Source organism: Cherax quadricarinatus, unplaced genomic scaffold (assembly GCF_038502225.1).
Source record: "Cherax quadricarinatus isolate ZL_2023a unplaced genomic scaffold, ASM3850222v1 Contig243, whole genome shotgun sequence".
NCBI lineage: Eukaryota > Metazoa > Arthropoda > Malacostraca > Decapoda > Parastacidae > Cherax > Cherax quadricarinatus.
The window spans coordinates 195,001-217,609 of NW_027195269.1; the positions used below are offsets into that span (position 1 = coordinate 195,001).

The following is a 22,609-nucleotide window of genomic DNA, read 5'->3' on the forward strand; positions in this document are numbered from 1 at the left end:
TAGGTGCCCACAAGGGAGCTAGGTGCCCACAAGGGAGCTAGGTGCCCACAAGGGAGCTAGGTGCCCACAAGGGAGCTAGGTGCCCACAAGGGAGCTAGGTGCCCACAAGGGAGTTAGGTGCCCACAAGGGAGCTAGGTGCCCACAGAGGGAGAGCGAGAACACAGAGGTGGGGGGAAGGAAATAATAAAATAAATAATGAAGGAACAGAAACACAAGGCAGAGGAAAGAATGACAACCCAGAAGAGAAAAAGGAAAGAGGAAAGGGGAAGGAGAAAAAAAAAGAGGAATCAGGTTAAATCAAGGGTGTTCTGAAGTTTGGATCATTTTGCAATGTAGTGGGAGAGGAAGGCATCTACAGAGACGAAGCCAGGGCTAAGATTCATACAAGGAAAGTTGTGTATTAGGGAGGATTCAACTAGACGGCGACTGTTAAAGTTGGAAGTAGGGAAGACAGTTTTAGCACAAGACCAGTCAACAGGATGGCTGTGATCTCTGACGTGACAGAAAAGAACATTGTTAGTGTCGGCAAGCCTAACACTATTTTTGTGCTCCCGGAGTCTGTCAGAAAGAGATCGGCCAATCTCTCCAAAGTATTGAAGAGGACAGGAGGAGCAAGAAATAGAGTAGACACCAGGAACATCTGTAAAGGGAGGAGAGGTATGAACGAGATTAGTGCAAAGAGTGTTAGTCTGGCGGAAATTAAGTTTGATGTCTAAGGAACGGAGAGAGTTGTTGTGATTGGAAAGACCAGAGATGTAGGGAAGGCAGAGGACAGAAGAGTTCTCAGGAGTAGAGAGTTTGGCAGAGAAGAAATTACGTTTAGCAGGTGAGAAAGCAGGGTCTATGAAATGGGAAGGGTAGCCAAGACGGGAAAATGAATTTTGAAGAGTGGAAATTTCTGTTGGAAGGAACTGAGGATTACAGATGCAGAGAGCATGAAGAAAGAGGGAGATAAGAACAATTTTGTTGACAGGGGAAGCATGACAGGAAAAGTAGAGAATGTACATGCCACTGTGCATAGGTTTGCTGTAAACAGAAAAGAAAAAAACCTGTATCTGAGCGGTGGGCATGAACTTCAAGAAAAGGAAGCAAGGAATTAGATTCCCATTCAGCATTAAACTTAATGGAAGGGGCAAGATTATTAAGAGCATCAAGAAATGGTTGGAAGAGACAAGAGTCATGAGGCCACAGAGCAAAGATGTCATCAACATAGCGGAGCCAGAGTGAAGGTTGCACATCGATAATTGGAAGAACAGTCTCGAAGTATTCCATGTAAAGATTAGCAAGGACAGGAGAGAGAGGAGAGCCCATAGCCACACCGAAGGTTTGAGAATAATATTTACCTTGTAAGGAAAAGGAATTAGAGTCCACACAGAGGCGGATAAGATCAAGAAAGACATCAATAGGTATAGGGAGATGAAGAAACCCTTCATTGGCCTTCTCTCTAAGAAAATCAATGACATCATCAAGAGGGACATTGGTGAAGAGGGACTCGACGTCAAGACTAAGCATCTTACAGGTCGGGAGAGGGCGAACCCATTCAACGAAGTCATGAGAGTGATGGAGGTGGGCAGGAGAAAAAGTACCAAGAAAGGGAGTGAGGGTTTTGGCCAATCAAGAAGCAAGAGAAAAAGAGACAGAACCTCTAGAGGATATGATAGGACGTAGGGGAATATCAGGTTTATGGGTTTTGGGAAGGTCATAGAAATAGGGAAGAGAGGGACAGATGACACGAAACCGTTGATTATTATTATAATCAAGGGGGAAGCGCTAAACCCGGAGGATTATACAGCGCCTGGGGGGAGGATGTGGAAGGCATTCAGGCTTAATTCGGGGAACTGGAGCACAGATCCAATTCCCTAAATCAAGAGCCCCTCACCAACTTCAAGGAACCTTCCTTGAGGGGACGAAACCGTTGAACAAGGTCAAAGTTAGGAGGACAGAGGTCGGAGAGAGTCCTTAGTTTCTTGTTGAAAGATCTCTTGATGTGATCAAGAGGGTTGGAAACGAGAGGAGTGTAGGTACGTGAGTCAGAGAGCAAGACATCAGCTTTACGGAGTTTCTGTTTCTTCATTATTTATTTTATTATTTCCTTCCCCCCACCTCTGTGTTCTCGCTCTCCCTCTGTGGGCACCTAGCTCCCTTGTGGGCACCTAGCTCCCTTGTGGGCACCTAGCTCCCTTGTGGGCACCTAGCTCCCTTGTGGGCACCTAGCTCCCTTGTGGGCACCTAGCTCCCTTGTGGGCACCTAGCTCCCTTGTGGGCACCTAGCTCCCTTGTGGGCACCTAGCTCCCTTGCAGTGCTCCCTTTTCTTAGTATTTGACTAGCTCCTCCTTACTTCCCCACTACTACTTCCTTCCACCTCTGCTACTACCACCACTACTACTACTACTACTACTACTACTACTACTACTACTACTACCTCTACCACTTCCTGCCTATATATACCCGTCCTGCTCTACTTCTCGTTAGTGTGACTTTGTAAATGGTCCAAGTCGGACCGAAACGTCGTCGTAAGCTCTTCTCTTCTATGTGCGAGTTATTTGTGTATCTTTTCAGTCACGGTATTGTGCCTTTTTTTGTTATTTAATGTATACCCTGTTGGGATTTATATTTGACGTTGGGTTACCTTGTACCCACGAGATGCTGCCTCTCTCTTTCTTCTTCAGCACTACCCCAACCTACCGTCCACAAGTCCTTTATCTATTTTCTCCTTTGTGGGCTGGGGGCCTGGCTGGCCATCTGGGCACGCCGTGAACATGAGAACATAAGAAAGAAGGAACACTGCAACAGGCCTACTGACCCATTCAAAGCAGGTCCATGTCACCCTCCGGCTTAGCCCAATGACCCACCTAATCAGGTCACTTCCACTTAAGGAAGGAGCACAGCATCAGACCTAGTAGCACAGGCTAGTCAGGTCCAACTCACACCCACTAATGTATTTATCTAACCTATTTTTAAAACTACACAACGTTTTGTTTGTTCCACTCATCCACAACTCTATTACCAAACCAGTGCTATCCTATATCCTTCCTGAATCTGAATTTTTCCAACTAAAACCATTGCTGCGAGTCGTGTCTAGGCTAGATATTTTTAGCACGCTATTTACACCCCCTTTATTTATTCCTGTTTTCCATTTATACACCTCGATCATATAACCCCCTAATTCTACGCCTTTCTAGAGAGTGCAGATTCAGGGCCTCAGTCTATCCTCATAGGGAAGATTTCTGATACATGGGATCAACTTTGTCATCTTCCATTGTAAGTTTTCCAGATCATTTATATCCATTCTGTAATACGGTGACCAAAACTGTGCAGCATAGTCTAAATGAGGCCTAACCAAGGATATATAGAGCTGAAGAGCAACCTGAGGACTTCTATTATTTATACTTCTAGATATGATGCCAAGGATTCTGTTAGCTTTATTGCAAATGCTATTGCACTGTTGTCTTGGTTGTAGATTACTGCTAACTAGATCTCCTAAATCCTTTTCGTAATCAGTAGTATTAAGATCTATATTATTGAGTTTATATGTCGCATGGTTATTTTCCTGTCCAACATTTAGAACTTTGCATTTGTCTATATTAAACTGCATCTGCCACTTCTCCGACCATTGCAACAGTCTATTCAAATCAACCTGGAGTGCTCTAGTGTCCTCATTAGAATGAACTGGATGGCCTATTTTTGTGACATCAGCAAATTTGCTTGTGTCGCTATTTATTCCCTCATCTATGTTGTTTATGTAAATTGTAAACAACAACGGGCCCAACCCTGACCCCTGCGGAACACCGCTTGTGACGTGCCCCCACTCCGATTTCTCCCCATTTATGCAAACTCTCTGCTGCCTATTTTTCAACCATGCCTCTGCCCAGGAAAAAATTTCTCCTCCTATTCCATGTGCCTTAAGTTTCCTCAATGGCCTTTGATGTGGAACTCTATCGAAAGCCTTATTGAAGTCCATATACACAGTATATGGAGCTACCTCCTCAAACACCTTAGTGAAAAAAGTTAGTAAATTCACAAGACAGAAAAGCCTCTTTGCAAAATAGTGTTCAGATTCATCTATCAAATCATACCTTTCAAGATGGCTATGAATTGCTTCGGCAGTTATTGAGTCCATAAATTTTCCCACTATGGAAGTAGGTTTTATTGGTCTATAGTTCGAAGCCAAGGACCTGCCACCTGCCTTGTAAATAGGTATTACATTTGCCATTTCCCACTTATCAGGCACTATGCCAGTTTGTAGTGATATGTTAAAAAGATTAGCCAATGGTATGCTAAGCTCCTCTTTACATTCCTTTAACACCCTTGCAAACAGTTCATCAGGACCTGGGGATTTGTTAGGTTCTAATTTCTCTATTTGTCTGAGGACCATGTCACTAGTTACTGCAATCGTACATAGTTTATTATCGTCCTGTTCTACATAATTTATTATTTCTGAAATTTCGCTAGTGTTTTCCTGGTTAAAAACTGAGAGGAAGTAAGTAATGAAAATTTCTCACATATCCTTATCACTGTCAGTGATCTGACCAGAGTTATTCTTAAGTGGGTCTATCTTGTCCCTAATCTTACTTCTCTATACCTGAAAGAATCCTTTTGGGTTAGTCTTCAAGTCCCTTGTGACCTTAGCTTCATAATCTCTTTTTGCTTTTCATATTCCCTTTTTTATTTCTCTCTTTAGTTGAACATATTGATTTCTTAACTGCCCATCCCCTCTTCTGATACGCCTATATATGCCTCTCTTTTGACCAATGAGATGTTTAAATCTATTGTTCATCCATTTGGGATCATTTTTATTAGATCTAATTTCCCTACTTGGAACAAAAGTTGTCTGGGCAGCTAGAACTATGGTCTGAAAAACGTCATATTGGCAACCAAAATCACCTACCTGACCCATATTCAGGTCATCCCAATTTAGCCCACCCAGGTAATTTATCAGTCCCATGAAATCGGCAAAGAAAAAGTCTGGGACAGAGAAGAGTATTCATTTTTTCACCGCCACCCACAATAATAATTATTATAATGGTCGCAACAGTGGTGTTGGCCAGAGAGATGGAGGAAGATGATGTCTACTCTTCATCAACTCTTACAAGCAGAATCCATCTGTTAACAAGTTCTCCTGATGTCACTCTCAGCATCCAGACACAGGTACAAGCAAGATGAAGGCCTTATTTCGGTGAATTTCATCGGAAAACCTTATCACATGAGACTCCACAGCATCCCTTGCTGTTTCTAAGTCAGATTCGTCTGTAAAAACTTGCCTGTGCTAACCTTCCTATGGTGTAGAAATATACCTAGTTGGATGAATCTTATTGTGGCTAGCTGGTCAGTGGCTAACGTGACGGGCTGGAGTTTTGAGACTCTATGACCGCGGGTTCAATCCCGGCCGGGGGTATGTTTTTTTCAGCATCATCTGTATGTTACTGCTGTTGTTTCAACTCAGCACAATTATTTCAGCACATCAGAGGTGAGTTTTGCAGTGTTTTTGAGTCCAGTATAGTTGAATCTACCCTGAGTTCCGCGTGTCACTCGAAGTCATGTGGATCTACAAGCCACATGGATCTCTGAGCCGTGTGGATCAGCAAACCATGTGGGTTCTCAACCAGTATGGATCATCAAGCCAGATGTTCAAGCCACGTGTTGTCCATGCCTGATCAAACCAGATATTCAAGCTCGATGCTGTTGTCTGCTGCCAGACGTCACCCCAGGACGTGCTCTCCGATGTCACACCCTGACGTCACCGCTTGACGCCACCCAAGGCTCACCATGCTCCCTGACATCACCCAGGATGTCTGCATCACCTTGCAAAGTCACCCAAGACGTCTGCTCGACATCACCTTGCGACGCTATCCCAGGACGTCACCTCACGACATCATCCAAGATGTTGCTTGATGTCGTCCAGAACGTCTGCTCGACGTCACTCTTGGACGTCACCTTGCGACGTCATCCAGGACTTTGACGTCACCCAGGACGTCTGCCCGACGTCACATCGCAATGTCACCCCAGGATGTTACCTCGCGATGTCACCCAAGGATTTAACCTCACAACGTCATCCAGGACATTGCCCGAAGTCACCTCGCGACGTCACCATAGGACTTCACCCAGCACGATGTCACCTCGTGATATCACTCTATGACATGACTTCACAACGTCACGTCTGACGTCACCCCCATGATGTCACAATGACAGAGTTAATATGCCAATTTAGTGTTTCAGATATGTCTAGAAAGACTGAGAGAAGAACTACTGTAAGTGTCGTAATGTTACGTGAATTTCTCTCAGTCATTGATCCATTACTGGTGTTCTCACATGGTCATGAATGCCTTAGTGTCGATTTTTGCACAGAAAAACATCTTCTGCTAGTGCAAGCCATGTGGTAATAATTTTATTGCATGTGCAGTGCAGGTGTACACATTTTCCATGTGTTCCCAAGTGTGGTCTGCACCCAGACCATTGTAACACCCTCGTGTTACATGTCACCTGGATGTGACCGTTCGATGATTGACACTAGTCAGTTCAGGCATCAGATACGTGAGTTGTCTGGGTTCCCGTGTATAGATAGTACTTATGCTCGCCGCTCTGGGAGATGTCATGTCATAGTTGTCCCTGCTATGACTCCCGGGTTTGCCTTGGACTCTTGTCCTGACCTATCCCATAAGAGAGTTCATATCACTCCACCTCCTGATCGTCAGAGGTATGAATAGAAAACAGTCTGGGGATGCTCAGTCTAACTTCTGCTCTAACTCCAACTCTGTTGAGAGGATGATAGTTGTCAAGCCGCTGTATCACCGACTGCAGGTGACTGTCTGACTCTTGTCATGGCTTCAGTGAGCATAATTACAATCTATACACAGTATGATGTGACCTTTACAGCTAGCTTACTCACTCCAGTTATGATAACGCTACTGTGACTCAACCACTCTCGCCTGCACCATTCATCTACAAACCACTAAGCTGTGCTATACCGAGGAACCGTACCCTTATATGTCATTGCTCAGGTGCAGCAATGTCTCCTGTTGTGTTGTAGTATCTGTCCAGATGCAGGAAGGCGTGCAGTGATGCCTCCGAGGCTCACTGTGTTGATAAATGATGTTTTTAGCACACACCCCTTTTTTCTTCCTTCCCAGTAGGAGGGAAGAAGGAAAAAGCATGTAAGGAAATCGAAGATTAACCCAAAAGATTTCTTTCAGGTACATAGAAAATTAGAAAGGAGATGGGCCCACTAAAAACTGCTCAGGTCAGATCACTGTCAGTGACAAAGAAATGTGTACAATCTTCAACACTTACTTCCTCTCAGTTTTTGCGTAGGAAAATACCGTCCAAATTCACGAAATAAAAACTGATGTAGGTCAGGATGGAAACAGGTAATGAAAAAGCCATGATGACATGGTTCTCAAACAAACAGATTAAAACTTAACAGATCATCAGGCTCTGATGAACTGTTTTCAAGAGTTATAACGGAATGTAAGGAGGAACCATTAGCTAGTCTCTTGAATGGATCACCACAAAATTATATAGTGCCAGTATAAGTGGAAAGCTGCAAATGTTATACCTATCTACAGAACGAGAGATAGATGGCAAGTTTCAAATTATAGTTCAATTAACCTAACCTCCACTGGGGAAAACTCATGGAATCAATAAGTGCGAAAAGCAATCTGAAACTATCTTGAAAGATATAAAATGAGTAATAAATCTTAGGATAGTTTTATAATGGGTCGTTCACTAAGGTATTTGAGGTTCTAGATCATCTTAATGACAACAATATTGTGAATATGGACCTCATTAAGGGTTTTAATCGAGTTCCACACAGGAGACTGCTAATGTAGAGGCTAACGGAATAGAAAAGGAAATTATTTTTTGGATAGAGGCGTTATTGATAGGCATCAGAGAATTTTCGTAAATGGGGAGAAATCATCAAGGGGACAAGTCACAAGCGGTGTTCCAGAGGGAGTCAGTGTTGGGCCTTTTTGTAACTCACAATGTACATTTATCACAGAGATGAAATAATAAATAGTGACATAAACAAGTTTGTTAATGACACTGAAATATGCCGTCAGATAAATATTGATGAGGACACTAGAGTACTACAGGAAGATCTGAATAGCTTGGTGCAGTGGTCAAAGACCTGGCAGATGCAGTTTAATGTTCATAAATGTAAGATTCTCAGCATGGGAAAAGAGAATAACCATGGCAGTTATAATCTTGATAATGTAGATCTTAATCACTGTAAATGCGATAAGAATTTAGGAATTCTGGCAATCAGTAATATAAAGTCAAGACAACAATGCATAAGTGTAGCAATAAAACCCACATTATTCTTGGCTTCATATCAAAAAGTATAAATAATAGAAGTACTCAGGTTATCCTTCAACTTTATATATCGTTGGCCTCATACAGTATACTTCACAGTTACGGTCTCTGGCCTCATACAGTATACTTCACAGTTACGGTCTCTGGCCTCATACAGTATACTTCACAGTTACGGTCTCTGGCCTCATACAGTATACTTCACAGTTACGGTCTCTGGCCTCATACAGTATACTTCACAGTTACGGTCTCTGGCCTCATACAGTATACTTCACAGTTACTGTCTCTGGCCTCATACAGTATACTTCACAGTTACAGTCTCTGGCCTCATACAGTATACTTCACAGTTACAGTCTCTGGCCTCATACAGTATACTTCACAGTTACAGTCTCTGGCCTCATACAGTATACTTCACAGTTACGGTCTCTGGCCTCATACAGTATACTTCACAGTTACAGTCTCTGGCCTCATACAGTATACTTCACAGTTACAGTCTCTGGCCTCATACAGTATACTTCACAGTTACAGTCTCTGGCCTCATACAGTATACTTCACAGTTACAGTCTCTGGCCTCATACAGTATACTTCACAGTTACAGTCTCTGGCCTCATACAGTATACTTCACAGTTACAGTCTCTGGCCTCATACAGTATACTTCACAGTTACGGTCTCTGGCCTCATACAGTATACTTCACAGTTACAGTCTCTGGCCTCATACAGTATACTTCACAGTTACAGTCTCTGGCCTCATACAGTATACTTCACAGTTACGGTCTCTGGCCTCATACAGTATACTTCACAGTTACAGTCTCTGGCCTCATACAGTATACTTCACAGTTACAGTCTCTGGCCTCATACAGTATACTTCACAGTTACGGTCTCTGGCCTCATACAGTATACTTCACAGTTACGGTCTCTGGCCTCATACAGTATACTTCACAGTTACGGTCTCTGGCCTCATACAGTATACTTCACAGTTACGGTCTCTGGCCTCATACAGTATACTTCACAGTTACGGTCTCTGGCCTCATACAGTATACTTCACAGTTACGGTCTCTGGCCTCATACAGTATACTTCACAGTTACGGTCTCTGGCCTCATACAGTATACTTCACAGTTACGGTCTCTGGCCTCATACAGTATACTTCACAGTTACAGTCTCTGGCCTCATACAGTATACTTCACAGTTACAGTCTCTGGCCTCATACAGTATACTTCACAGTTACGGTCTCTGGCCTCATACAGTATACTTCACAGTTACGGTCTCTGGCCTCATACAGTATACTTCACAGTTACAGTCTCTGGCCTCATACAGTATACTTCACAGTTACGGTCTCTGGCCTCATACAGTATACTTCACAGTTACGGTCTCTGGCCTCATACAGTATACTTCACAGTTACAGTCTCTGGCCTCATACAGTATACTTCACAGTTACGGTCTCTGGCCTCATACAGTATACTTCACAGTTACGGTCTCTGGCCTCATACAGTATACTTCACAGTTACAGTCTCTGGCCTCATACAGTATACTTCACAGTTACGGTCTCTGGCCTCATACAGTATACTTCACAGTTACAGTCTCTGGCCTCATACAGTATACTTCACAGTTACGGTCTCTGGCCTCATACAGCTGAACAACATACAATGAACAATTTCGAACTGATCCACTACATCAGAAAGTTTTCATAGACTGACGAAACAGATGAAGATGATATAAATAACCTGTTGAGAATATTCACCCTGACAGAACTCGCTGCACTGGATTCATGCTGGAAAAACTTTGATTAAGAAAATGTACAGGAAAACATTAGATTGGCAATGTGTTGTGGATGAACATAAAGAAGCACTGCAGGAGGCCTGCTGGACCAAGCTACGATTACTGAAACAAATTCCCAAATACCGTCACTGAAGCGAGAATTTTTAGTAACTTTAAAATAAGTTGATAGATAAGACACATGCCTGTGTGTCTTACCTACCAACCTGTCGGTATTGTATACCATTTTGATATTCAGCTTTAAAATAGGTTGGACAAATAGATGAATAGGTGGTGGCTGGTAGTAAGACGTGCCTAGCATGGGCCAGAAGGCCTCCTGCAGTGCTCTTTCTTATGCTCCTTACATTTATAAGGACTCAACTGTGTAAGAGGATGAAAGGCATAAATGAAGATAATTTAAATAAGGTTCTGAGGATATTTCTCCAAGAAATGACTCGAAATAATGGGTTCAAATAGAATAAGTTTAGGCTTAGAAAGGAATTTGGAAATAAAATAGTTGATGAATGAATCAATTTGCATATTAGGGTAATTGATTCTAACTCTTTAGGTTACCTCAGAAATAGGTTGGATAAACACACGTGTAAGATGGGTTCAACTGGAGAGTAACCAAGTCTCAGTTATTGTAATACCTGCAGAGAGTTCCGGGGGTCAACGCCCCCGCGGCCCGGTCTGTGACCAGGCCTCCTAGAATCAAAGAATCAATGTTTGCAACACTTGCAACCACTTATCTTGTTCCTGGCACTTAATGTATTATGATACAATATGTAAAGATGATTTTTTTAAATTAATGGTTTAGAAAACTGATAAATTAATAAATGATAAACTTAAGCAACACTTACTATCTTTATTGTGAAAACGTTTCGCCAACCAGTGGCTTCATCAGTCCAGTACAGAGGAAAACACTGGAAGAGAGTCCCTCCTCCTGGAAAGGATGAGTTCATCAGTTCTCTATCAAAACTGGTTTACTGAAGACAACTCCAGGCTGAGGGACTGATTATCTCAAACTCCTTTTCTTCTTCCATCGTTTTTCTCCATATTGGACTAATGAAGCTCCTAGCTGGCTAAACATTTCCAGAATAAAAATACATAAGTATTGCTAATATGTTGCATTTTTCATCATTTTTCTGTACCTTAACCCTGATTCACTTTTGTTTTCCACAGATTCTGTTATTATCTTTACCTAATGTTACTTTATTATTATTACTAAAATTCATGATATCAGAGCCTCAATCAGTACCATTAAGATACAGAACCATTAAGATAAGTGACCCTCCCTCACACCTGACGTATCATCTCTGGTCCCACTTGTCCGTGAATGGTGACGCAATATTCATTCAGTGTTTGTCCCACCAACCAGTTGCTCAGGAAGACATATATTTCCAACACCCCTTCTAGGTAAAATTCCAATTATTAAAGGCTGCCCTACTACTTATGTCGATTCCTGACCTATACCTATTAATAAGGTCCTCACTCCTATGCTTGTCAACATCGTTTTCTCCGTCAATGACATCAAGATGGCTAACAATATCCTGCATGTCAGTCACAGGGAAACACAACCTCTGCCTTCTCTTATTGTCTCTAAAACAAATTGCATTATCTGTAAATTAAATCCGACTGTCCCCAGCAAGATGTTCTTGCCTTCACTGGAGGTCGTCTTTGGGATGTCCTGGGATGTCACCCATATTCGTGTGTTAACATACTTGAGTGTTAACATACTTGTGTGTTAACATACTTGTGTGTTAACATACTTGTGTGTTAACATACTTGTGTGTTAACAAACTTGTGTGTTAACAAACTTGTGTGTTAACATACTTGTGTGTTAACAAACTTGTGTGTTAACATACTTGTGTGTTAACATACTTGTGTGTTAAAATACTTGTGTGTTAACATACTTGTGTGTTAACATACTTGTGTGTTAAAATACTTGTGTGTTAACATACTTGTGTGTTAGCATACTTGTGTGTTAGCATACTTGTGTGTTAACATACTTGTGTGTTAACATACTTGTGTGTTAACAAACTTGTGTGTTAACATACTTGTGTGTTAACATACTTGTGTGTTAACATACTTGTGTGTTAACAAACTTATGTGTTAACATACTTGTGTGTTAACATACTTGTGTGTTAGCATACTTGTGTGTTAGCATACTTGTGTGTTAACATACTTGTGTGTTAGCATACTTGTGTGTTAACATACTTGTGTGTTAACATACTTGTGTGTTACCATACTTGTGTGTTAACATACTTGTGTGTTAGCATACTTGTGTGTTAACATACTTGTGTGTTAACATACTTGTGTGTTAACATACTTGTGTGTTAACATACTTGTGTGTTAACATACTCGTGTGTTAACATACTCGTGTGTTAACATACTCGTGTGTTAACATACTCGTGTGTTAACATATTCGTGTGTTAACATACTTGAGTGTTAACACTCGTGTGTTAACATATTCGTGTATTAACATACTCGTGTATTAACATATTCATGTGTTAACATATTCCTGTGTTAACATACTCGTGTGTTAACATATTCGTGTTAACATATTCGTGTGTTAACATACTCGTGTGTTAACATAATCGTGTATTAACATACTCGTGTGTTAACATATTCGTGTGTTAACATACTCGCGTGTTAGCATAGTCGTGTGTTAACATACTCGCGTGTTAATATACTCCTGTGTTAACATATTCGTGTGTTAACATACTCGTGTGTTAACATATTCGTGTGTTAACATACTCGTGTGTTAACATACTCGTGTGTTAACATACTCGCGTGTTAACATAGTAGTGTCTTACTATACTCCTGTGTTAACATATTCGTGTATTAACATACTCGTATGTTAACATATTCGTGTGTTAACATATTCGTGTGTTAACACACTCGTTTGCTAACATATTCGTGTGTTAACATATTCGTGTGTTAACATACTCGCGTGTTAACATAGTCGTGTTAACATACTCGCGTGTTAGCATAGTCGTGTGTTAACATATTCGTGTATTAACATACTCGTATGTTAACATTCGTGTGTTAACATATTCGTGTGTTAACATACTCGCGTGTTAACATAGTCGTGTGTTAACATACTCGCGTGTTAGCATAGTCGTGTGTTAACATACTCGCATGTTAATATATTCCTGTGTTAACATATTCATGTGTTAACATACTCGTGTTTTAACATACTCGCGTGTTAACATAGTCGTGTGTTAATATATTCGTGTGTTAACATACTCGTGTGTTAACATATTCGTGTTTTAACATACTCGCGTGTTAACATAGTCGTGTGTTAATATATTCGTGTGTTAACATACTCGTGTGTTAACATATTCGTGTTTTAACATACTCGCGTGTTAACATACTCGCGTGTTAATATATTCCTGTATTAACATACTCGTGTGTTAACATATTCGTGTGTTAACATACTCGTGTGTTAACATACTCGTGTGTTATCATACTCGTGTGTTAACATACTCGTGTGTTAATATATTCGTGTGTTAACATACTCGTGTGTTAACATATTCGTGTGTTAACATACTCGTGTGTTAACATATTCGTGTGTTAACATAATCGTGTGTTAACATATTCGTGTGTTAACATACTCGCGTGTTAACATACTCGTGTGTTAACATATTCGTGTTAACATACTCGTGTGTTAACATATTCGTGTGTTAACATACTCGTGTGTTAACATATTCGTGTGTTAACATACTCGTGTGTTAACATATTCGTGTGCTAACATACTCGTGTGTTAACATTCTCGTGTGTTAACATACTCGTGTTTTAACATACTCGCGTGTTAATATATTCCTGTGTTAACATATTCATGTGTTAACATGCTCGTGTGTTAACATACTCGTGTTTTAACATACTCGTGTTTTAACATACTCGTGTGTTAACATATTCGTGTGTTAACATATTCGTGTGTTAACACACTCGTTTGCTAACATATTCGTGTGTTAACATACTCGTGATTTAACATACTCGCGTGTTAACATAGTCGTGTGTTAACACAGAGAAAGAACTCTTGCTTCACAGTTGTCTGCTGGATCTTCAGCGTCGTTCCAGTGCATCACACAGTCTTCCACTCAGTGTTGGTTCAGTCATCGATGATGCAGCTGTTTCCTATGTCCTGTTCCAGGGATATTCCTAGCACAGCCCTTTAAGCCGGGATATTCCTAGCACAGGCCTTTAAGCCGGGATATTCCTAGCACAGCTCTTTAAGCCGGGATATTCCTAGCACAGCCCTTTAAGCCGGGATATTCCTAGCACAGCCCTTTAAGCCGGGATATTCCTAGCACAGCTCTTTAAGCCGGGATATTCCTAGCACAGCTCTTTAAGCCGGGATATTCCTAGCACAGCTCTTTAAGCCGGGATATTCCTAGCACAGCCCTTTAAGCCGGGATATTCCTAGCACAGCCCTTTAAGCTGGGATATTCCTAGCACAGCTCTTTAAGCCGGGATATTCCTAGCACAGCTCTTTAAGCCGGGATATTCCTAGCACAGCTCTTTAAGCCGGGATATTCCTAGCACAGCCCTTTAAGCCGGGATATTCCTAGCACAGCCCTTTAAGCCGGGATATTCCTAGCACAGCTCTTTAAGCCGGGATATTCCTAGCACAGCTCTTTAAGCCGGGATATTCCTAGCACAGCTCTTTAAGCCGGAATATTCCTAGCACAGCCCTTTAAGCCGGGATATTCCTAGCACAGCCCTTTATGCCGGGATATTCCTAGCACAGCTCTTTAAGCTGGGATATTCCTAGCACAGCTCTTTAAGCCGGGATATTCCTAGCACAGCTCTTTAAGCCGGGATATTCCTAGCACAGCTCTTTAAGCCGGGATATTCCTAGCACAGCTCTTTAAGCCGGGATATTCCTAGCACAGCTCTTTAAGCCGGGATATTCCTAGCACAGCCCTTTAAGCAGGGATATTCCTAGCACAGCTCTTTAAGCCGGGATATTCCTAGCACAGCCCTTTAAGCCGGGATATTCCTAGCACAGCCCTTTAAGCCGGGATATTCCTAGCACAGCCCTTTAAGCCGGGATATTCCTAGCACAGCTCTTTAAGCCGGGATATTCCTAGCACAACCCTTTAAGCTGGGATATTCCTAGCACAGCTCTTTAAGCCGGGATATTCCTAGCACAGCTCTTTAAGCCGGGATATTCCTAGCACAGCTCTTTAAGCCGGGATATTCCTAGCACAGCCCTTTAAGCCGGGATATTCCTGGCACAGCCCTTTAAGCCGGGATATTCCTAGCACAACTCTTTAAGCCGGGATATTCCTAGCACAGCTCTTTAAGCCGGGATATTCCTAGCACAGCCCTTTAAGCCGGGATATTCCTAGCACAGCTCTTTAAGCCGGGATATTTCTAGCACAGCCCTTTAAGCCGGGATATTCCTAGCACAGCCCTTTAAGCCGGGATATTCCTAGCACAGCTCTTTAAGCCGGGATATTCCTAGCACAGCCCTTTAAGCCGGGATATTCCTAGCACAGCCCTTTAAGCCGGGATATTCCTAGCACAGCTCTTTAAGCCGGGATATTCCTAGCACAGCTCTTTAAGCCGGGATATTCCTAGCACAGCCCTTTAAGCCGGGATATTCCTGTCACAGCCCTTTAAGCCGGGATATTCCTAGCACAGCTCTTTAAGCCGGGGTATTCCTAGCACAGCCCTGTAAGCCGGGATATTCCTAGCGCAGCTCTTTAAGCCGGGATATTCCTAGCGCAGCCCTTTAAGCCGGGATATTCCTAGCACAGTTCTTTAAGCCGGGATATTCCGAGCACAGCCCTTTAAGCCAGGATATTTCTAGCACAGCCCTTTAAGCCAGGATATTCCTAGCACAGCCCTTTAAGCCGGGATATTCCTACCACAGCCCTTTAAGCCAGGATATTCCTAGCACAGCCCTATAAGCCGGGATATTCCTACCACAGCCCTTTAAGCCAGTATATTCCTCGCACAACTCTTTAATCCGGGATATTCCTAGCACAGCTCTTTAAGCCGGGATATTCCTAGCACAGCTCTTTAAGCCAGGATATTCCTAGCACAGCCCTTTAAGCCGGGACAGTCCTAGCACAGCCCTTTAAGCAGGGATATTCCTAGCAGAGCTCTTTAAGCCGAGATATTCCTAGCACAGCTCTTTAAGCCGGGATATTCCTAGCACAACCCTTTAAGCCGGGATATTCCTAGCACATCCCTTTAAGCCGGGATATTCGTAGCACAGCCCTTTAAGCCGGGATATTCCTAGCACAGCTCTTTAAGCCGGGATATTCCTAGCACAGCCCTTTAAGCCAGGATATTCCTAGCACAGCCCTTTAAGCCAAGATATTCCTAGCACAGCCTTTTAAGCCGGGATATTCCTAGCACAGCTCTTTAAGTCAGGATATTCTTAGCACAGCCCTTTAAGCCAGGATATTCCTAGCATAGCCCTATAAGCCAGGATATTCCTAGCACAGCCCTTTAAGCCAGGATATTCCTAGCATAGCTCTTTAAGCCGGGATATTCCTAGCACAGCTCTTTAAACCGGGATATTCCTAGCACAGCTCTTTAAGCCAGGACATTCCTAGCACAGCCCTTTAAGCCGGGATAGTCCTAGCACAGGCCTTTAAGCAGGGATATTCCTAGCACAGCTCTTTAAGCCGGGATAGTCGTAGCACAGCCCTTCAAGCCGGGATAGTCCTAACCTCTAACTTTACCTTAACCTGAAGGTACAGTTGTTCAACCTTGAGTGAACCACCATGATCATCTTAATTACTCAATTCTTGTGTTCCCTGGCTGTTTCTTATTACTGTTACTGCTCCTACTCCTTCTGCTACCACTTCTACTGCTACTACTACTACTACTACTACTACCAGTACTACAACTAGTACTACTACTACTACAACAAGTACTACTACTATTAGTACTACTACTATTACTACTTCTTCTGCTACAACAACAACAACTACTACTACTACTACTACTATACTACTACTACTAGTAGTAGTAATACTACTACTAATAATAATAATATAATTATCATTATTGTAATTATTATAATAATGTCAGCAGGAGATGCAGAAAAGGGAGATTTAAGCTGCTTCGTGTGTCAGACTGCAAACTGCACTAAACTTTTCGGGTCTATGAACACTACCACTTGTGCTGGTTCCTGCTTCAAGAAGGTCTCCAAGACTGGTAAGATTCCTTCTTATTTGCAGTAACGTGTTTACTTTTCTTGCTCTGATGTCGGCCGTGTTCTTTCTGAGAATTTTCTGGTTTTCTTGTGATAACATATTCAGTGTTCTTGAGGCGATTCCTTCTCATCGTCCAGCATTTTTCCTCCAGGTTAGACTGATGAAGTCACTGATTGGTGAACCATTTCCAATAAAGATTCCGATGTGGTTCACAAGTATCTTACTATTTTGCAGTGTTCTTGTGGTGACGTTTGCAGTATTTTTGTTATGCTGTCTTCAGAGTTTCATTTGGATATCTTTATTTGAAGACGTTTCACCAAGAAATGGTTATTTCAGTTGTTTTGAAGATGAGGTAATCAGTTGGTCAGTCTTGCAGAACTATATACTGAAGACAGCAGGGACGAGGTGATCAGTCTCTGAGGCTGGAATCCGGTGTTTAGTACCTTAGTTTTGATAAATCTACAGTATAGGTAAGGTAAGGAATTGTCTGGTATGGAACTCGTGGGAATGAGAGGGTACATGGAGATAAAAGAGAGATGAGGAAGAAGACGCAGGGATGGAGGAAAATAAAATGCCAGCTCTACACCCAGAAGTGAGGCACTGACTGGTAGGGCTCTTTAACTGTCAGCATTACTCAGCAACTCCTAACAGGTTAGACATAAGGTTTGTGGACTGGTGGGGCATGGCGGACATACTGATGACAGATAAGATGGCGCCTTGTCAGTCACATTGCATCAGAAAACACAACTTTGGGGAAGTGCTATTGTGTAGGATTACGTCGGGATGGTTGAGGTGGTAGAGAAGGATATATGCAGAAGCTTAGGGATTGTAGGTGGCTGAGATGGTCGTAAAGGCGTCTGACAGACTCGTCTAGGTAGGTAAACTAGTACTCATGGTGTGTCTCAAGGGGCGGTATGAGGTGCGCGGCGCGAGCGAAATTTTTTTTCGAAAAATTATGGAAATTGAGTTATTTGTATAGAAAAATAGCTTAACTCTTTGGCAACACAATGATACAAGAAACAATGTTCTACGACATTTCTACAAGAAATTATTGTCATTTATATCAGGTTGGACAAGTTTTGAAGACTCCTTTGTATCAAGATCCCATGTTGATGCAGTGTCTGACAGATGTGATGAATGGTTTTGAAAACCGAAAAGTTGAAGATTGAGACACTTATGCAACATATGTGAATCTTTATTGAGGAAACGTTTTGCCACACAGTGGCTTCATTAGTCCAATACAAAACAGAAAGGTGTAGGGAGAGGAGGAGTTTGAGGTAATCAGTCCCTCAGCCTGGAGTCGATGTGTTCAGTCCATCAATCTTGTAGAATGTACAGCAAAGGGCCGTAGACGTGGCTTATATACTGTAGTGAGGTGACGTGAAGCAGATGGAGGCGGGGTTATAGTGGTACCATCCACTAGTTGAAGAAGGTCTTTCGTGTGGCGAAACTTTTCCTCAATAAAGATTCCCATATGTTGCATAAGTGTCTCAATCTTCAAACCACCGAAACAAACGGGATTTTCGCAAAAAAAAAAAATCGAGACGGCGGGCCGGCCGTCGTCCCAGGCCAATATCTCGGAAGTAACTTATTCACTTATATCGCTTTACTACGCCTTTATTACTTAAGTGGGATAATATTCACAGAAATTGTAAAATAATGATTGTTCTTAATTTTAATGGTGCACTTAGGGAAATATTCCAAATGTTTTGGGATTTATGTGGTAGCAAAGGGCAGATTTTTTGCAAAAGTCTAAGAACAAACTTTTTTTTTTTTTGTGGAATAAAGATAAGATATTTAGAGGAAAGTGCATCATTAAAAAATCATATTAGCATTGTTCTCTCGAGACCAAGTGCCAAGCAACCTTACGTCGTGCCATACTGGACTATCCTCCTGCCAAAGGGCATTTTCAGTAAATCGTTCTGTTTTCAGTTGTTGTTTGGGATATCTTATTGACAAATATTTACAGTAAATAGTGTAAATACATCGTCTTGTGCACCAACAATGAAAGAAATCTGACGGTAAAAAAAAAAGGAAAAAAATAGTTGTTATACTGCCCCTCAAGTCTGTTAGTTAAGTTGACTGGTTGAACTTCCTCTTGAGAGCTGGGATGTGTAGACTAGCTCATGGTCTAGTACTGTCACTACCATCCACCACCCAGCGTAACGTCCGGTTCTGGATTTGCTGTCTTATAGATTGTACAAGTGACTGAGAGTGACATCTGCTATTGGTCGCTTGGCATTGCTTGGAGTCTACATTGGCTCGAGTACGGTGCTGGTGAAATGTGGTACTGGGATGAGTGTAGTAGTGGTTCTCAGTTTGACAGGAGGAAATTAGGTTTCCTTGTTGTAGTGGAAGTGCATGGCTTTTGAGTCACCAAGGGAGACGCAAGAATTTCTACACTGAAGGCTTAGGGGTGACTGTCTTGCGGGAAGGGGGGATACAAATCTTGTTTTATAACATTATCATCATTATTATTATTAATATTATTATAATTATTATTTATTACTATAATTTTTTTTATTGTGGGATTTGGGGCAAAGGAATTTTTTTTGAGTGGATGGATACATGGGGACTGATGTCGTCCCAAAGGCCCCACTTGGTGCCACTCCAGCTCTTGACATGTTGAAATTTGTTATGATGCTCCACTGCACTTCCCAAGTTCGAGTGCTGATCTCTTGTTGCATTCTGAGTGTGAGGAGATGGATGTTTCGGTGTGTGACTAGTTGTGTGATTTCGTCTGCATATATAATGGTGAGAATAAAAACTTAAAAGTGAAGCACATAAAATATTATTGAACAGGAGTGGAAAATGCAACCAAAAAGTCCTCATCGTAGTTTTTAAAATTTGGCTAAATCTTAGAACTGAGGATGATAGGCTGTGGACAGTGAGAATTGCGAGCTATATTCAGGACCTGAGACCTGAATTTCTCAGGAACTACCAGTCTATCTAATTTTGAGCTCCCCCTTACCTCTATACCAGAGTTGTTTGCTTTTAATTTTATATTTAACCGGATATTCTGAATGCGATTCACCAATGGCAGCCTTAAAAGTGAAGGTTATGGAAGGATCCCTAAATTGCTCTTCCCGAAAGGACAGTCCTTCGGGCATGGAAACAGAGATGTCTGGCAATTCGGTGATCATGGAATAGGAAGGCTTGATCAGGGAATTTTCACTAGACTTAGGACGTCCTGGCCAGTTTTCTTTGTAAAATAATTTGCAGAGTCCTAGATCTAAATCCTCCAAGGACAGGTCAGCATTCTTAACAGACACCTCTTGGGACATTTCCCAAGTTATGTCCAACACTGGAGAAAAAACCTCAGTAGTTACTGTGGGTTCTGGGCAATTTGTTGAATTTAAAATATTACTGCCAAGCAATAATACAGCATCTTTCATGGGGAATCCCTCAGAAACACCTGCAGTTAAATATCCCGTATGATTTACTGTCCACAAAATTTTTATGTAAAGGGACAGAGGCTACAGCTCCACCAATAGGAATTTCATTCTCGTTAAGGGAGATGTGGCACATACTATAAATCTGTGCCATGCAAACATCTATGCCTTGCTGGTTTGTTTGAGAAAGTATTGTATTAATTTTCCCCATAGGTTGGGGCCTATTTAACTTACCACTAGCCACTAGGTTAACTAACTTGAGGCAATTAGGCTTTATATAACCAGTTTTGAGGCAGTGAAATCTATAAGTTCAGGTTTTTCTTTTACTCCCTGTTGACTGTGTAGCTGACGCTGTTCACTATACTGACTTTGTGACCGAAGTCTTTGTTCGCCATGCTGTGTGTCTGACGTCGTTGTTCACCATATTGGCTGACGTCGTTGTTCGCCTCCAGCCTCCCACTTTATTTTTCTGTCAGGGATCCGTCCACGACTATCTCCATCCATACCAGACTGTTAGGAAGAAAGATTACAGACTGCTTAAACAAGGAGCTGTTGTCCTCAAGTGTATCAGCAAGCCTCGCTGCCTCTAATGGAGCTGCCAATGAATGGTCTTCCAACAGCATCTGAACCTCTAGTCCAACAGACCCAAGCAAATTATCGAGCAGGATCATTCGCACTAATTCACTAAAATTAGGAACACCACTGGTCTTGTCCTACTTGTGGAATTTTTAGACTGCTCACAAACAAAGTCTACATGAGGCTGACCCAGCTGATGCTTGCACAGTTTAAATTCTCTCCTATACTTGGTGGGAATACATTGATATGACCCAAAAAACACTTGTTTTGACAACGTTGTAATTAACGAACTTCTCATTATTCAAACCAGCTGTGAACTCCTGCGTTATGCTGTACAGCACTATATGTACAAGTGCTTCCCAATGCTCCACCTTAATGAACGAGCCTGATTTTTGAAAGCCTCGAAAAATTGTTCAGCCTCATAATCTAAAAAAAGGAGTACTAGCGGCACTGCTAGTCAAACTCCTCCTCCTTGGCAAATGAGCATTGCTTCCTGGTCGACTCAAGGTTGAGTTTGGCCAACTCGTTCGCTGTTGAAGCTGACTCGCCTTGAGACAAACCGGATTCACCAACTGTTTCCCGGAATTGCTGATCTGGTTGCCCCAGTGTTATCCCTCTCACATTACAAAAGAACCAAAGTGAAGATCGGCAATTAATAGCCCCTGTAGCAGCAGAAACCTCAATTCGGTACTCTATGATACTGGCTTAAACCTTTAATTTATTGCAAATGCTTTCACAAAGCTGTGCAACAATAAGAATTCATTGATATTCTATACCACGGACAGGGCCGTGGGGGGCACTGACCCCCGGAACCCTTTCCAGATATACTCCAAGTATGGAAGAAGTAATTCGCCAGCAGCATTGTAGAGATAATCTGGGCAAATCCAGTAGAGTATACTCAGACACCAGTCGCCTAACACATGTTGGTAGCATAACCCATTATAACAAAACGCTGTTTCCGATACACGTAACATCAAGCAATAGCACAGTACAATGTGCAGGATACACACACATTAGCACAACTGACACGCAATGCCGACAGCGATACTAAGGACAATATGAATGATACTAAGATCAGCTCCTGGACAAGCTCCCATATTATGAGCACAGGGGTAGAATGGCCTGTACACCTTGTCATAATGGGATAAATAGTGGAACAAGCAAAAGACAGCAGAAGTTATTTAACTTGCATTTCCTTCACCAAATAAGAAATCTTATATTTACAATATGTACACAACTGACAATATGTACAACAATGTGAGAGCAAGTGTACAACACGGTGATCAAAGGAGGCAAAAGCAAGAGAGCTGGACAAAACACCATGATCAACCAGCATCCTAGACAAGTCTGCCAAACCTCGTGTTACAAGTGAACCACATTGTTTCACAGCTCTGGCGA

The 22,609-nt window shown here is 42.0% G+C and overlaps 1 long non-coding RNA gene across 1 annotated transcript in view; it reads left to right on the forward strand.

Annotated features, from left to right (window-relative positions):
* The window catches only part of LOC138851278 (uncharacterized), a 124,356-nt gene extending 107,111 nt beyond the window's left edge, over positions 1 to 17,245 (forward strand). Inside the window, exon 3 of the long non-coding RNA XR_011391116.1 lies at positions 17,122 to 17,245. This is a non-coding gene — a long non-coding RNA (uncharacterized lncRNA). The remainder of the gene's footprint in view (positions 1 to 17,121) is intronic.
* The last annotated feature ends 5,364 nt before the right edge of the window (positions 17,246 to 22,609 follow it).